At 42.0% G+C, this 18,215-nt stretch overlaps 1 protein-coding gene across 1 annotated transcript in view; it reads left to right on the top strand.

Annotated features, from left to right (window-relative positions):
• KCMF1 (potassium channel modulatory factor 1) overlaps window positions 1–18,215 on the top strand; it is a 47,418-nt gene that overhangs the window by 854 nt on the left and 28,349 nt on the right. The window lies entirely within an intron of this gene.

The following is an 18,215-nucleotide window of genomic DNA, read 5'->3' as shown; positions in this document are numbered from 1 at the left end:
GGCACTGGTGGGGTAGAGCTGGGGGGGACACGGGGTGCTAGTAGGGGCAGAGCTGGGGGGGTACAGGCTGGGTTGGGGGCACTGGTGGGGTAGAGCTGGGGGGGACACGGGGTGCTAGTAGGGGCAGAGCTGGGGGGGTACAGGCTGGGTTGGGGGCACTGGTAGGGGCAGGCTGTGGGGGCACATGCTGGACTGGGGGGGCAGTTATCGGGACAAGGCTCTGGGGGGTACACTGGGCTGAGGGGTGCTGATATAGGGGTAGGGCTATGGGGGATATTCTTGGCTGAGGGGTGCTGATACGGGGCAGGGCAATATGAGGGGACATCCTGTGCTAGGGGTTGCTGATATAGGGGCAGGGCTATGGGGGGACATGCTGGGTAGGAATAGGGGACGTAGGAAGAAATGCATGTCAGAGTGGGAGGGTGCAGATGGCTTTTGGAGATGTAGGAAGGGTGTGGGCATGTGGGGTGCCTGGTGGGTCTGGGAGGGTCATGTGTGTGCAATGTGTGCTTGAATGTAAGAGGAACTTTGGGGCTCTGTGTCCATGACATGGGAGTGCTGGGGGTTTGTAAATAAAGAAGAGGGGAAGAAGAGCCTCGCATGGTATGGGGTGGCGAGTTTCTGTTCACGCTGGTGAGGCAGATGTGCTCAAGCATATGTCTCAGTGGGATGGGTCCAGGAAATGTGCTGCATGTGGCACAGGGGAGGGGAATAGTCTCTGAGGGCAGGATGGTGGCTGTTTCTGAAGTTTGGAGAGAGTGTTTTTGTGAACATGAGGGGTGGAAGATATTGCATGGCAGTGAAGAACAGGTTCCTGTGTATGTTTGGTACGGGGAGAGGTCTGCATTGGGAGTAGGATTTGGGGCTCTGTTTAGTAGCTGTGGTCTTGGCTTTGGGACTAGCTGACATTTTGGCAACTTTGGCAAGCTGTAAACTTTTAATTTTTTAATCTTTAATGTAGGGAAGGAAATGAATGCAGATGTATTAAATCACAGCTAACATTTTGAAAGGTTATGAAAAGTTACATACCTAAGCAGAGAAAATGTTTTAGATATGTACTCTTGTTATGCTGTGTTCTTTATTGCTATAGGTGAGGTAAATGGATAGTTAAGGATTAATCAAAAACAGCAATAAGGAGGAGGGAAAGAAGAACACCGAAAGCAAAGCAGGGAATATATCTGGGAAGAAAAGAAGAATGTAATAGCACGGATGTCCGTGAGGAGAGGTTTTTTTGTAATTTTTGTAAGTGAGACAGTTGGGTTAGATGCAAGATATTGAAGAAGCTACTTGTAATATGAGACTTTATCTAGGTTATTGCTTCTTGAGGGGATAACCCCATCACCTAACATGGCAATAAGTTATCTCCTATTTCCCTTTGCTTACAGAGGGATGATCTTTGTTTTCCCAGTGATACAGAAGTAATCTTTCTAAATTAGGTTGATCTCTGAAGATATATGGGAATAGAAGTGTCTACATCTAATCTTGACAGGCCCAGTTAACATGGTGGGAAATTTCAGAATTTGGGACGTAATCTTACAAGCTTTCAGCCAGATGGTAGGAAACTTTGATGCAGGACTAAAGTAAAAAAGGATGGAAATTGGTGTCCACGTTCCTCACTGTGCCTTAAGATTTGCTAATTTAGCTGAATACAGTCTTACAGGGGTCCACTTGTACGGAGAAGTTTTTATTTTGAGTTGGAGGAGGATTTGCCTAAGGAGATTTTGGAAACGGTCATTGGAGGTTTTTAAGAATGTTAGACACCCGACACAAATGTTCTAATTATTATGTGGTCTTACATTAGGCACAGGCCGTACTAGATGACTTCACAAGATCCCTTCCCGTGCTACAGGTCTATGTTTCTTTGATTGTTGTGGAACTTTTAGTCTGTCAACACCAGATCCTAGCTCAGTCTCCTCATGTGAGAATAAATTCCTTTTATATTTCCCTGGATGTGGGTGGATTTGGTAGTAGTTAAGCAAACAGCAAAATCAAGGTTAATTTCAGAGAGGCTTTATGTATTATTTTTGTTGAGGGATATTATCCTGTAAAAATTGGTAGTTCTCAAACTGTGGTGCATATATTCTCCATCATGGTATGTGTGTTTAAAATATAGTATGAGGACAAGAACTTATAACCGCACTGATTTAAGTTGCAAAGATGATATGCCAACTGCTTTTGAAATTTGTTGCATGATAAGGCTGTACACCACTGCAGTAAGTCGACCTAAGGTATGTAATTCCAGTTATGTTCTCCACATAGCTGGAGTCAATGAAACTTTGTTCAATTACCTGTGGTGTCTACACCATACCGAGTTGACAGGAGACACTCTCCCGTTGACTTACCATAGTCTTCTCATTGAGGGTAGAGTATCCGGTTAGACTAGAGAGCAATCTTCAGTCAATTTGGCAGGGTATGCACTAGACCCGCTAAATTGAACACCACTGCATCAATCTCTCTTCTGTGGATACCAGATATAGTGTAGATGTAGCCCAAGTCTTAAAGTCTGAGATGTTGTAAATGTTTGTAATATTTGATGAAAAGGTATTTCACTCTTGCAGTTAGTATTTTACTGTGGGACAGGAAACAGAAACAGAATTTTTATAAACATTTCTATGGCGGCATATACTATACTGTGAATTTCCTAAAATTACATTAGCATCAGGTTGCTAGTATGGAAGAATGTTACTTTCAAAGTGGGATTTCAGTGGTGAGTAGGTAGAAGTATTTTAACTACATAAAGTAAATATTTGGTTTGTCATAATTTAAGAAAATCATACTGTTCCTTCTTTCTGTGCTGTTGGGATAGTTTTGAAGATGGAAACTCAACTTTTCCTACTAGGTTGCAGGGTGATGTCAAGTTTGGTAAGTTCACATTGTGGATGTATTCTTTTCAAAGTAAAAATGATAAGATAGAAAATGCTGCTGCCCCTTGGTAGGATGTATGTTATAGGAACCTGGATAGTCTCTTTTTTTAGTTTTTCTGTTACTTATCCCTTTATCATAGAAGATTAGGGTAGGAGGAGACCTCAGGAGGTCATCTAGTCCAACCCCCTGCTCAAAGTAGGAACAACCCTCGACTAAAGCATCCCAGCCAGGGCTGTGTCAAGCCGGGGCTTAAAAACCTCTAGGGATGGAGATTCCACCCCCTCCCTAGGGAACCCAACCCAGTGCTTCACCACCCTCCTGGGGAAACAGTTTTTCCTAATATCCTACCTAATATCCAACCCAAATGCAGGACTCTGCACTTCTTCTTGTTGAGCCTCACCAGATTTCTTTTTGTCCAGTTCTCCAGGTCGAGTAGGTCACTGTCTAGGACTTCACACAATGTATTCAAGTGGTTTGATAGTCAAAATTTGAAATTAGCTGTAGGATTGAAATAGTGGATTTCTTTACTGTACAGTATTACCAACGTGTTCTTTAGTTGGGATTGAGACTGGGTTTCCATTAGAAGACTGATATGACATTATCCCACCCCTCCAAAATCCTCCTCTTCTCTTCTCTCTCCCCCCCCCCCCCCCCCCAAGAAAAAAGAAAAAAAGCAATTCCCAGTTCAGATCTTGTATGTGTGGTCCGGCCATCAAACAATTTTTGGTCCAAATTGAGGGAAGCAGTTTTTAAGTTGTAAAACAGGAAAAAAACAAACTAGGATTTAATCATGTTTAGAAAAGAATCTGTGCTATTGTCTCTTCAAAATCATTTGTACTAGACATGTCAAGAGATTTGAGAGATCTTGGGGAAATCTAGAACACGACTAATTCTGAAATGGGGAAGACCATATTTGGGAACTAGATGCTGTAGAACTTAGAATGACAGAAATGGTCCATTGGGCTTTAAACAGGGCATTAAATGACTGGTGGCCTGTGTTTACTTTCATCTAATGTCTTTGGCCCTCTTCCATGTTGTGATGTGTACAGAGTGCAAACGAATTGTTAAAGGAACCTGATTTTGTTCTGGGGAAATAAATTGGGAAAAATAACAGCCTGTCTCTCAGTTATGCTCTGGTCTGACACTTGGCGGGAAAAACACGAAACTCCCTTTATCTCCTTCTCTCCTTCCTCCCTCCGCCAAATGGACACCAGTGAAATTTTCATTACGGTAGCTCTGTCCTAATATATTGGCTCTTTGCTTCAGTGACTGTCAGCAGTGCTGCTTGGAGAAAAAGTCACTAGTAATGACTTTGTCTCATCCCCAAGAGCTTGACCCAGCTATTGCTTTTTATCCACCCTCGACGTAATTCCACATTTTGAGAGAGAAGTGGCTATCTCCTGCTTCCTTGCTCTGCGATAATATTGTCATCCTTCTTTTGCTGGGATCCTCTCTGGACGAGCAGTGTGCAAATTCTGCTGAAGTTCTCCAGTGGAGATCCTCTAGCTCTCCTCCTTCAGGGATTTGCGAAGATGTGATCTTCAGTGGCCTGCAGGGGTGTAGCAGATGGCAGGAGAATCTTCACACCCTCCCATGCATGATTGTAGACAGCAGAATCTACACATACAGCCCACCAGAAAGGAGCCAGCAAAATGTGTATGTCTGGGAAATACAGATAGCTTTTTTCTCCATAGCTATAGACCTTTGATCGCAACAGGCAGCTGGATGGGGGAACCAAACAGTCATGAGGACTGAAGTAAGGTTGGAGAATCTGACTTCCATGAGCTCTATCTGAAAATTACTTGTGCTCTGGTTATGTAAAACCAGGGTGTTCTGAGATTTATTGCTTTATCATTTGTTCAAGAGAATAATGGGGAGCTGACAGGTCAAAGGGTCTGCAGATCCCAGCGCAAATACTGGATTCCAACTTCCCTTACTCAGCAATTTGTATAGCCCTTTGCAGCCACTAAGCTTCCCTTGGCGTTCTCCTGCGCCATCTCAGAGTGCCAGCAGAGCTACCAGATGCCATAGATTTTTTTTTTAATATCCTTGATGGATTTGGAAATGTTCCTATCTATTCAGCTACCCTGTGCTAGTCCCCCACCTCCTCCCCTCTAGTCTCCTTTGTTCCTCCAGTTTCGACTTCAGCTCACAGATTTGCTTCCTCACAATCTTTTAAGTTTGAAAGAACAGCTGTGAGCTTTAGTAGTATCCATGTAGGGCCAATGGCTCTTGCTGACTAACAAAGCTCCTCAGTCCTGTGGACTGCGGGAGTCAAAGCTGCAAGCAGAAACAGAAATGAAGCGATAGAGCACAAGAGAGTAGAAGAGAAGTGGGGTGCTGGCTAGGAAGGTGTGAACCAAGGGACAATGTGGATTTCTGGTCACTGATGCTGTTTCTTATGAAGTCCATTCTCCCTGTACAGGGGAGATTCTGCAGGACATCTGCTCCCTGATTCACAGTGCATTCGTAAACGATGTAAACACACATCCCAGACACACCAATGGTTAAGGTTATGGTTAAGGACATACCAGTAACTTAATGGTAAACCTATTTTAAAAACCACATTATGTAACTATTTAAAAAGAACCACCCTATCGATTGTACTCCCCTGGTCCGACAACTTTGGGACCTGACCAGTTCTGGACCAAGGGAGGTTAATGCCAGCCCCTCTGCTGCCTCTAGTGGCAGCACAGGGGCTGGTATTGATTTAGCGGGGGTGGAGGGTGCTCAGGGGAACAGGTAGGCAGCTGGAGAGCCCTGCAGCTGTGAGGCTGCGCTCTTGGCCCCTGCCTCTTCTCCTGACCATCCTCCTGTCCCTGTTTCTCCGTCACCTTCCCTGAACTTGAATCCCGCAGATGAGCTTGGAGGATGGAGGACTTGCTCAGCCGGGGCCCAGCTTTTACCCCATGAGTGCTCCAACCCAGGACCATAGATGTTCTATAGTCCAGACTATAGACATTGAACCTATATTAGAAATTGAGAAAATATATTGTTAAGGTTAAATATACATTTGAAAATCTCTGAAGACATTGGTAAGTCACCAGAACAGCTGTAACTGGTCTTGGTCAACCAGAAATGTTGAGACACGTAGGTACTCAATTTGGTCAATATGATATAATAGCGTAAATTATCTCAAACAGAAGTCGAGTTGTTCAAGATAACAAACTGGGATGATTTCCCCTTATTTATGTAGTGGCTGTGCATACTCAGTCCACAGAAAGACTTTACAAGTTCCTGACTAGACAAATAGCACTTTGGAGGTAGTCGTTCTCTGCTCTGTATTAAGAATTCATGTGCCATACAGAATTTGTACCTTTGTTTGCAAATCTCTGAGACCCAAATAAGGAATCTGTAGTAAATTACATGAATCATGCAAAGCCAGTGTGTTGAAGCATCAGTTTACTAGCAGCAACTTGTATGCATGAAACCAATTGTAAAATCAGTACTTTGTGGTGTACATTTTCAGTTCTTCACATACGTCTTCCTCAAATGCAAGATTTATTCAGAAGTAAGTCTTCCCAAATTAGCCATGTAGCCTGCAAATTTTGTAAAGCCGTTTTGTAGAAAAATTTAAGAGATGAGTATAGTAGTTATATAGCCACTGACTTAGCACAATGACTTTTCCAAATTTAATAGTAATACTTAGCTAGCTCTTATATAGTGCTTTGATTTGGATATTTCAAAATACTTGATATGGGTGGGTTAACGTTACTCAGTGAGAACAGGTTTAGGCCTATAATCAAAGTTAAGTGCAGTCTCTGAAAATGGATCAGCATTGTAGTTCAGGTAATGAGAACCATGGTTGGAGGAGGAGGGAACATATTGCTAAGCCTAAAAAACTACAAAACTAATTAGAAATATGGGAAACAGAATCATTTTCTGTATAATAACAATGTTTGCATTCAGTGGAAAACGAAAACTTTCTGGAAATATATGTTTGACAAATGCATTCTCTAATATTTTCTTTGGCAGGTCAGCATCCTTATCCATTAGTTTAATAGAATTTAAGCTTTTATTTTTCTTTAAGTTTACATTTCTGGCACTTCTGGTGGCACTGAAAACTTCTGAATGTGAAGTGATGCAGAGTGGTCTTTCTGAAACTGCAGAAGGGACCTAAAATAATAGAGGGCTGTGAGAAGACTTTCAGATGTGGGATGAGAAACAAATTTTGTCAAGGATCAAAAGCTGGTGAGGAGACAGAAAATTTAAAAAAAAAAAAAAATTAAATGGTCAATATCATGCTGGCAAAAGGGTAGCAGTAGAGTACCTCAGTGTTCTGTATGAGGTACAATATTTATTATATTTATTCCCCTACCCTGATCATTCATGAAGAGTGAAGTAGCCAGATTTTCAGATGAGGCATATTATTTTAATCTAATCTGGTAAGAATGGAACAGTCCAAGAAAAACTTCATTGAGACCTGAAGCAAGTGATTGAATGCATAGCATTGTGGCAAATGAAGTTTGGTATCAGGACATGAAAAGTGATGAACAATGAAGGGGAACAACTAAACTACTCCCACACCCTCCAAGGTTCTAAATTAGTTGGATCCAATCAAGTTTGTTGGCTCAGCCTTCTTTATAGACAACCCAGTGGAGATGCTTGCTCTGTTGCTGTGGTCAGAAAATGCGAACGATGCACAAATGAGTGGGATGGAGAGTAATATGGAAAATATTATACACAAACACATACAGATCACTTAGGTAGCAAAGTCAGCACTCAGAATGTGGGAACTGCCATATTTCAAGTTGCCTGTGCAAGCTTGTTATCGTCTTTGTGTAAGTTAATTAAGATAAGATAGTCTTAAGTTACCCAATCACATTCTACTTTTTCTCCAGGACCCCTGCCTCGTTGAGCACATTGGATAGATGGTACTCACTGAAGGAGCAGCTACCTTGTTCATTGTGTGAAACCATACATCCAAACCCTCTGAGTACAGATTCATTTCCTCATTGGCTTTTCTGTGGCACTCATTTCTAAAGTAACTTGAGTGCTTCATGAACTTTAATGAATTTATTTGCATTGCACCCATCTGAGACACAGTGGTGGCATTACCCTCATTTTGCAGATTGTGCCTGAGGCACAGAGTGAGAGAGAATTTTTGGCCTTATGTGAAAAGTAGTTGGAAAAATTGGGATTATTTACCTTAGTTGTGAGAGAAATAAGAGGGGACATGGAAAAGTATGTAAAATGAATGGAATAGAGAAAGTAGATCAGAAGCATCTTTTTTTCCTGTCTCGTAACATAAAAGCAAGAGAAAGTTTCAATTACATTTAAAAATGTCAGATTCAAAACTGATTAAAAAACCCTTTTATTCACACTACATGTAGGCTACGTCTACATTGGCCCCTTTTCCGGAAGGGGCATGGTAATTTTTGAAATCGCAATAGGGAAATGCGCGGGGGATTTAAATATCCCCCGCGGCATTTAAATAAAAATGTCCGCCGCTTTTTTCCGGCTTTTAGAAAAGCCAGAAAAGAGCGTCTACACTGGCCCCGATCCTCCGGAAAAAGCGCCCTTTTCCGGAGGATCTTATTCCTACTTCAAAGTATTTTTATTTAAATGCCGCGGGGGATATTTAAATCCCCCGCGCATTTCCCTATTGCGATTTCAAAAATTACCATGCCCCTTCCGGAAAAGGGGCCAATGTAGACGTAGCCGTACAGATTGAACCTCTTTAGTCTGGCGCTCTCTGGTTTGGCAACATCCGTTGTCCAGCATGATTTTAGTTAGCCAGACGTCCACATATCATGAGTATGACCAAGTTTTCTGTAGTTCCGTAAAGTTTGTTCACAGCCACCAGTCCTGGCTGTCAATGTTCTGTGCTGTGATTTAGCTCGAATTTATCCCTTACTGTTTTCTAAGAGCCCAGTAAGCAGTGGAAGAGTTGGTAATGCTGCTAGACATAGTGACCTCCCGAGGTCCTGCAAATTCTCTGATTCAGTACTAGTTGGGTCCCGAGGCTGCCGGACTAGAGTGGTTCACCCTGCACTTAAACTATGGAACTCATTGCCCCTGAAGGACGCTGACAAACAAGAACTTAGAAAGATTTGAAAAAGGATTGGGGATTGCATATGTATAACACAAATACCCAGGGCTGTTATAATTATGAATACGTTTTTGAAGGGATATTAAACTTCATGATGCAGGGTTTAAGCCAATCTCTAATTATTAAGAGACCAGGATGAGTCTGAATGTATTGGCTAGGGATGTGAAAATGTAACCATGTACACAGTTAACCAAGGAGCCTAGGTTCATTGCTTAACTTTATCAGTTGCACACGAGCTCCCTTAAAAGTTGGCTCCCCGCACCTGCTCCTGGGGAGCCACCTGCCTTCCCTTCCCCCTCATGCAGCGCAGAAGGGAGGGAGGCAGGAACTGGTACGTGCAGGGAGCCATCTTAAAAGCTGTCTCCCAGGACGTCGATTTCCACCCCGAGCGTAACTGTGTAACCGCTGAAAATTTCAGCGGTTACAGGGGTACTTAAATGCATTTTAGAATCCCTAGTATGAGCAGACTATCCCGCTCTATTGTGTGGTGTTCTTATGCCTTCTTCTGAAACATCTGATGCCGCAATTTGCATACCTTTTTCCAATTTTTTTTCGGAAGAGGCTTTTCCGACATTTGGCCCATCTACATGGGGCCAAATGTAAGAGAAAACTCCTTTCGGAAGAGCCCTTATCCCTCATAAAATGAGGAATACAGGGCTTCCGAAAGAACGTGCCCACATTTTTGGAAACTGATCCGAAAAAGCGGATGCGTTCCCTGGACGCAGCAGAGTAGACACAGCCTCTGAGACATGATGCTCACTCCGATCTCGCATAACAGTTTCTTTTATAGATGTGGAGGGCGTTTATAGTTATCAGTGCTTTTGGCACCTCTGGATGGATTACGATAGTGCCCTCGATTTTTCACACTGCTGTGGTAGACTGCTTTGAAATTGTAGTTGATGCAGTCTGCTCTATATAGACTCTTATTTGCTTCAAACTTATTTTTTAGGTACAAATCAAGAGTTTGGGTTAGGCCTGCTATATCAAACTTTAAATAGTTTCTATCTTCTCCCTCAGCCGAACCCAGCTGGTAGTAATGCTCAGGATGACAGCATCCTAGTTCAGACAGTAAGGCTTTATCCCTGAAGTAATATTCTATACCAGTGGTTCCCAACCTTTTTTACTTTGCGGACCGGCAAAGCCAGTCACAAACTTTAAGCAAACTGGCAGCATTTTATCTCCATAGTCATGCAAATAATGAATATGCAAATATGCAAATGTTACTGGCCCACCAAGGGGCCACTGTACACTGCTGGCTTCTGCTCCAGCAGCCACGGCAGCCTGGCAGCCAGCAGTTCGCTGCCCAGCACCAGTCTCCAGTCTGCCGGTTGAGAACCACTGCTCGATATCACTTATACAGTACATCTGTTGAGCTCCAAATTGTTTTTTAAGGTGGAGTACATGTTATTGTTAGGGGTGTTAAAATGTGTGTATTTTTGTAAACAGGTAACCACGGAATTTTTCAATATTTACCCATTTCAAGGGGGGCAGTGAGAGCTGGTGCTTGTGGGGATCTGCCTGCTCCTGCACCCCACATCTGCTGCCTCTCAAGTCCCAGTGCAGAGCTTTATAATCAAGCCCATGCTTCCGATCTCCTTTTTTTTTTTTTTTTTTTCCCTAGTTTCAATTGTTATTTCACGCATACCTGCTTTACTTGGAGCTTCAAATTGTGGTCAAAGTAGTGACTATATTCAGTTTTGATCATGGTACTCACCATCAGAAAAGAAAAACAATCCAATAAAATAGAGGACGAACATAAGTAATTTCAGAAATTTGTAAGAGTGAGTGAATCCTACAAAGTAGGTGACAACATTCACTTTGGGTTGTAATTCCATTTTTTTTCCTTGTGTAACATCTGATTTGATTCATCACTTTCACCATTTCCTGATGCCAGAATTATCTTTGGGGGGAGGGAAGAAGGTTTCTTGTGTCAGTGACAAGAAGTGCTGTCTCTGATAGTTTGTCGTCTTTCTCTTACCTTGTGTTTTTTCTTCTCTTGCCTTCCCCAAATTCCTTTTGCCTCTATCATGGTTTTCCTTCTTCTTTACTGTGCTCCCCCCACATCCCTACAAGTTCTTCTCGGATAGGCTTTTCAAAAGAGCTTATGGGTTTTAGGCACCCAGGTCCCATTAAAATTCAGTTAGGCCCCAGAATAGTTCTGCTGGAAGCACAGCTAAGCCAGGTGTGCTTTAGGAAATGTCACATAAAATGTTCCTAAGGTTCTACCACCATCTGTTTATACAATTGCTTAAGTACTAGTTTAGCTTAGAGAAAATGTTATTCGTGTCAAAAATTGTCTTGTCCTTTTACATAAGAGAGTTCTCCTATTGTGGTTTTAGTTATTTTATTAGCACTAGTTACCAAATACATCAGATGTTCTCTGCCTGCTACAGACCTCAGATTCAATCGCTAGAGCTCAGATCTGATAGGATTATTGAAAATCCCGTGCCAGATTCTTGTTGGTATTGCACCTCTTCCACTACTGTGTCCCTTTCCTTTTCAAGATGTTTCTCAGCATTGAGGTACTTGGTATGCATTTACTTAAGATCAATGTGGATGCGTGTTGGGGTTTTTTTCTGCCAAATCTCCTTCAAAACCCACTTCTTCATATCTTTTCATGGATCCGTCTCACAAAATGGAGCTTTTGGAGAAAGCTGATTCTCTCCAACAAAGGAGCCTTAAAGGATGGTGCTATGGGCCCATCAGATCTTTCGGAAAGATTTGAAACTTGTTGGATGGCGCCTGAGTTAACCATGTCACTTAACACTTTGGTACTATGGCTAAAAGGAAGATGCATGGAATCTCACAATTGTCTCACTTTCTTCAAGCAAGCCCAGGACCCGTAAGATATTTGCCAGGACTGTGAGGAAAGCGAGGGTGTGTCTAAACTACACCCCCTATGCCGACAGAGGGATGTAGATTAAGCACATCGCTATTGCAGATGAAGCGGGGATTTAAATATCCCGTGATTCATTTGAATAGAAATGGCCAAAGTGACAGGTTCCAGCTGATGAAATCCAATTATCTTGAAGTTCCTGGATGTTATGCGAGGAAATTCTTACTGCCCCTCAATATGATTTCTTCTACATTTCCAGTATTTCTCTATCACAGGGGTGGGCAAAAAGGGCCCCCACGGGCCAAATCTGGCCCACCAAGCAGGTTGATCCAGCCTGCGGAGGCCCTGCTGCTCGCCTGGCCTGGCCTGGCCTGGGGGCGGGGGGAAGCGCATGATGTTTCCTCCGCCCTGCCAGGAGCGTGCAGTAGTATTTACTATCCAGTTACAAGGGTCAATCAGAGCTATTCTTCCATCCCCCATTACTTATAAAAATCACTATAATTATCTTATTCAGCCATCCAGGGTGGGTCTGAGGTCCAAACTGATACATACAACTTGATCTTGGATGTGATTCTGCATTATGTGGATCTTCGATAGTGTGGCAGAGTAGTTAAATCTGAAATTCTAGACTTAAAAATTGCTTTTTTTGAAAATGTTACCTTTAACGTAGAATTTCCTAGTTTTCAAACATTTTGAAAGCTTTTTCCTTTAGAAAGTGTCTTTACAACTTGAATTCTCTTGATGATGATTTCAGTTTGAGAATGCATTTTGTTTGCATAATGTAATGGGTTTTTTTATTGCTAAAATTGAATTTCGTGCCTTTCATGCAGCAGCTGCCTACTGGGCTGAACATGTGACTGGCAGGCATGAAGCCTCAGCTCTGATGCCCACTCTGCCATATTTTTTTTTTACTGTGAACAAACGACTTGACTTTTCTGTGCTTTAGTTTTCCAATCTTGTAAATATCCAATCTTTACAGTCTTGCAAATATTCAGTGCACCAGACTGTTTGGCTTTTAAAGAAACTTTCTCCTAAAAATGAAAAAGGGAAATTCTCTAGAATTACTTTATGGGATAATGTTCTCTGAACCAATTTTCTGAAAATACAAAAGGAAAAAACCCTTGTACCAATACCAAATAGCAGCGGGGTGGGGAGTGAATATTTAAAATATTAATGGGCTGAATTTTTGCAAACTAGTTGTAACAGGTCTGCAGTGGTGTTTTGCTTTGTTTTTATTTTCATTTTTTTGTCTAAATAGTGTCAATTGACCATTATGGGTGTTAAAATGCATTTATTTGGCTACACGTGTAACCACTGGCTAAACTTGCAGCCACTGGTTACACGTGTTGCACGTTTGGTAAACGTGCAACCCAATGCGTACTGTACTGGCTTCTGCGGAGCTGTTTGCCTGCCTTTCTTCCCCTCTCTCCCATGCACTGCTGCCTCCAATAGAGACAGCAGTGCAGAGGGGAGGGCCTGCTTGTAACTGTGAAGGTTAATCGATTAGCCCAGGCTAATTGGTTAGCCATTTACACTGCCGCATCCCTATTAACCATTAATATTTTGGATCCTCTGAATATTTCTCTAAATCTGGGGATTTCAACCTTTTTCCATCTTTAACTCCAAAACCTGCTGCTGTTGCTTTCCATAATTGCAATCCCCAAATCTTTTCAGAAGGTTATTTTTAAGTGTACAAGTTTTAATTAATTTTAATGTGGCTAGAAATTATGCTGGGGTGGGTAGCAGAAAGTTATGGTTAAGGACTGATGGCATGAAACCTGCTCCTCAGTGCCTGCATGGCTCCTTCCTCAAGCTCTCTGCGAGTATGTCTACACTGCAGTAAAAAACCTGGCTGTAGGATTCTGCAAGGTGGGAGGGTCCCAGAACTCAGGCTATAGCCTGAGCAGAAAATCTGCACAGTACTTAACAGCCTATTAGCCCAGCCTCAGGTGTCTAGTTGCAAGTGTAGACATATGCGGAGTGTTCAGTCTGCTCTGTATGATGTTTTAATACTGTCTTCCTTAAAACTTCACATAGGAAGAAAAGGGGAAGATCTAGGGGCCAGAGAGCAAGAGAGGGGAGCCTTGGGTGACAGGAGCTACCTTTAACAGAGCTACTTTTTTATGGGAACTATTTTGGCATGAACTCAGAGACTATTTTAAGGATCTACTTTGGGCTATTGCCCCACTTTTTTGGGGGTGGAGGGGGAGATGACTTCTCTTTTTCCCTTTCCTTAAATTTCGTACAGTTAGTTTGGATTTTGAGGAGATATAATAATAGTGTAGCTTGACTACATTTTTGTTTTGTTTTTGCAATAAGTAGGTCTTTCATTGTCCAAATTTTTCCTTGCTTTTTTCCAGATGCATTGTTTGAGTAGCACTATTTTCCTTTCATTTGTTGGAATAGGCATAACAAAAGTGATGCTAATATTCTTATTTTATTTCTGGAAAATGATTTTATCAAAAGATTTCTTTTAATAGATACCAAGCCAAATTGCCATGCTAACCAAGCCATGCGTTTTGTGAGCAACAAGTTCAAAAAAGATTAAAAAATAATTTCCTAGAATTGTTAAATTGTGATCTTTAGACCAGTGATGATTTTTAAAGCACTTGATTGTAGTCTGTATAGAGTTGTTTGATCGTATGGTATTGGGTCTGCTCCTTATTTCCAACTGCTTCTAGAGGGGTCCAGGATTTTCTCTGGCTATGTCTACACCACAGAGGTTGTAGTTTTTTGTTTGTTTGTTTGTTTGTTTGTTTGTTTGTTTGTTTGTTTGTTTGAAAAACGGTGGTTTTTCTGAAAAAACTTGCGGAGCTTCCATACCTCAAGTGCATTTTTATGCAAAAAAATCGAAAGAACGGAGGGGTTTTTGCGCAGTTGGTATTCCTCTTTCTACGAGGAAGAAGCCTTTTTGCAAAAGAGTTCTTCCGCAAAAAGGCATGTGTGAGCAGGGGGGTTTTGTGTGGGAAAGAGGAAAAAGCACAGGTACCCTTGTCGCCATTCTGTGCATACCAATCAGTGCTTACTTTCGAGAGAGCGTCCATGCAGTCTGGGCGCTCTCTTTCGCAAAAGTGCATCGCTTTTTCGATGTGCTTTTGCAGTGTGGACGTGCTCTTGCACAAGAAGTTTTGCGGAAGGTCTCTTCCGATAAAAGCTTCTTGTGCAAGAAGCCTGCAGTCTAGATGTAACCTCTATGAATAACCCAAAGGCTTGTAAAAGTAGGTGCAGGAAAAATGACACAAGGATGAGAATCAGTTTAGCTGCTTCCACTTCAGGGTTTTGCTATACAAGAGAGGAAATAGGAACTGTTATCTGGGTACTGTAATCATCAAGGAGCTAGTGGTGTTAGCCACCAACCAGAGAGGAATGTTCTGAAGAGAAGGGACCAAGGCAGACATGTAAAGGAACATGTAGGGCAGCATATCTAAAGAAGGATGGAACCAAATTGTACAGAAGTGTGTGCATGTGGGAATGAGAGGAGGGATGAAGTAAAGGGCAAAAGTAGACTGTGGCAACACTTTTTAAAAAACACAAATCTTTTCCTGCATTAAAGGCAGCTGAAAATACATAACTAACGTAATATTACTTTCCTCTGAAAACAGTTGTAGTTTCCACAGATGAGTAAGAAGGAAGGTGTTCTGTGTGATAGTGAGTAGCAGTGGAGATGTTTCTTAGGGCAGCGTCTGTATTAACGTGTGTCCATACTGTGAAAATGTTTGAGAACTCTTGGAGTTAGATACCTAGTTGAGGCAGTGCAGTTTTTTGCATGGTGTTCTTTTTTGTGTATTCTGCTCTCATTTTAGTTCATGTCCAAAAATCTAAACCCACAGTCATTTGTACAAGTTTCTAGAGCTCTCCCAATGCTTGAGAAACATGAGTTCTTTTGCATGAACTGGCGATGTTAAATTGCAGGTAATTGACTAATCGAATAGTCAATAGAGCATCTCCGCCTTTGAAGGGTAAAAACAACCCGGGGACTGTTGCTACACTTTAAAGGAGAAAGTGCCACGTGGAGCTTGGGGTCCAAGATTAAGAGGATATTAGGAATGACGGTTGAAATGTCTTACAGATATAGCACCAAATCTAGCTGATAGGAAAACTCCAATTTCATCTTCTTGCCTTGCAATAGGTGTTCTTAGTATTGCAATTAAGGGAGATGACTGAACACCTGTTTTGCCCCAGCCTCTTACAGATTTGTTTTCTAGTTGTCACCTTATATGTAAAACTTGAGTGAAGGGAGTGTGATCTTCCTTTTGGAATTTTAAATCTGAAATGTCTCCCTATAATAAGGAATGTGGAATCTTTGAAGTGAAGGGTTTTTTGGTCCCCCTGGGGCAGGTAGAGGGTTGGAGCACTTATCTAGATGAATGGCTTTTCAGTTTTGCTTTCTTTATCCCCAGTTGTGACCAACACTGCTTACTTGCCAGGTGGCTCCATGTACTAAATCTTAGGTCTTGCCTAGGTCTCTACCTTGGAACAGTAGAGGAGGTTGCCCCATGTACTCATTTAGGAAATGTTTAAATATAATAAAGCTAAGATCCTGTCTACTAATTTAAAAAAGAATGAAAACCTTGGTATCTTTGGATGTGTATGCCTAAATAGGGTCACTCTTGCCATTCAGCCTTACACAAAGGGGGGAAGAATTTGTAAGGGAAGGTGTGATGAAGACTGCATCATCCATTTGGAGGTGGTGAATATTTTAGGAGCCAGTGGTATTAGTGTGGCTGTGTAAGCAGAGGCTGATCCTAAAGCCTTAATTCTAAACTTTTTATAATGCCTGAACTGACACACCGCTCCTGTTTGCATTGTTTGTTTTTTTCCATTTTGTCCATCTTTGTGTTTTTCTTAACAAATAGGGTGTTTTTAATTGAAATCTGCAAGGATGTTTTCCAAAAAGGCAACCTCACAATTTCACAACACTGACCAGGAAAATAAATGTTTATAACCTCTGTTCACTATCACTTTTAACACTTTCTCACCATTGTTGTGCTTTCCATTTCTTCTGGCTATTATTTTTCTCCAGGTATAATAACAGATGTTTTCAGAAACTGAAATTTATTTTGTTTCTGTCCATATCTGTATGCAATTTAGGTCCCAGATCCTGCACCATTGCTTTGCCATTAACTTCAGTGAGGATGGCATCGAATCTTAGGCACTGTTCTGTATCCTTTCTTTGCTTTTGCTGGTGTTTGCAACTCCTCTCAGTTTAGTATTATCTGTTAATAGATTTCATATGCTATTTGCCTCCTTCCAGATTGACACAGATGTTAAATGAGTCCATCTCTAATGCCAGTCATTAGGCGGCCACACTTTGGAACTCTTCCCATACGCGGAGTCAATACATTGCGCTCTCTGATTGTTCTGTTGACAGTTCTTCAGCCAGCTTGTCTCTTGTGACAGTGGTCAAAACCAAGTCTATTTGATTTTAATTTTTTTGAGACGTTCCACCGAATACTTTACTAAAAATCCAAATATATTTGATCACATGTGCTCGCATTGTCCACCAGTTATTGTTTCTCTGACAAAAATCTCATTCCATAAGTCAGTACTGCTTATTCCAAAGACCTGTCAGACCATCTGAGAGCATGACTTTTTTTCTTAGTAGTGCAACTGTACCTGGTAATATGGCTATGATGGATGATTGTTGCCTATTTTTTCTTTAAACAAATCAGTATCTTGCTTGCTTTGCCTCATGGTCAGCCCCATTATCAAGTAGTACTTCAAGTGACTCCAAATGTTACTTGGACCCTTAGTCCGTGTTGTCAATATGTATTTCTTTGCTAGTATGAGGAGGAGCAGAAAGAGTGGATTCTCTTTTTGCACTAGCTGCTTGAGTGATGGGGAGGAAAGACTCCACACTGAACAATAAGGGATTAAGGAATTTCTCTGGGCCCAGGCAGCTCCCACCACTACCACACCAACTGCAAGCGGGGTTAAAAAGCAGGGGAGCAGCTCATTTGATGTCTGTCCAGGTAAAAGAACAAACTTGTGACCCATGTGCCCCCTAATCTTTTCCACCCGTGTGTGGATTTTTTCCATGCAGGTGTGGAATAAATCTTTATGTGCACCGAGGCATGTACAAATGTGTACCACTTGTAGAAACAAAAAACCTAGCTGTGGGCATTCTGCTATTGAGCAGCCACCCAAGCACGCAGCTTACAGGGAACACTGCCTGTGACCTGCAGTTCTAGGAGCAAAGAGCTGAAGGAAAACAGAGTCTCTCCCTAACCAGCTGTTCAGTGTCCCCTCCCTAAGGTGAAGGGAGGACCCACTGCAGAGAAGGACAAAGATGGAAGTGTTCCCCTCTCCTCATACATACTCTGGACTTGATTAATCCCCCTTTTTGTTCAGACTACCCGAGCAGCGGAAAGCCTTTGGACTAACCTGGCCAAGAAGGCTGGGTCATACATACCAGGGAAGGAGGCAGTTGCTGCTCGAGAGAAAAGAGAGCAGACTTGCTGC

The sequence above is a fragment of the Pelodiscus sinensis genome, chromosome 6, assembly GCF_049634645.1.
Source record: "Pelodiscus sinensis isolate JC-2024 chromosome 6, ASM4963464v1, whole genome shotgun sequence".
Lineage (NCBI taxonomy): Eukaryota > Metazoa > Chordata > Testudines > Trionychidae > Pelodiscus > Pelodiscus sinensis.
This window is presented reverse-complemented; position numbering and strand designations above follow the sequence as displayed.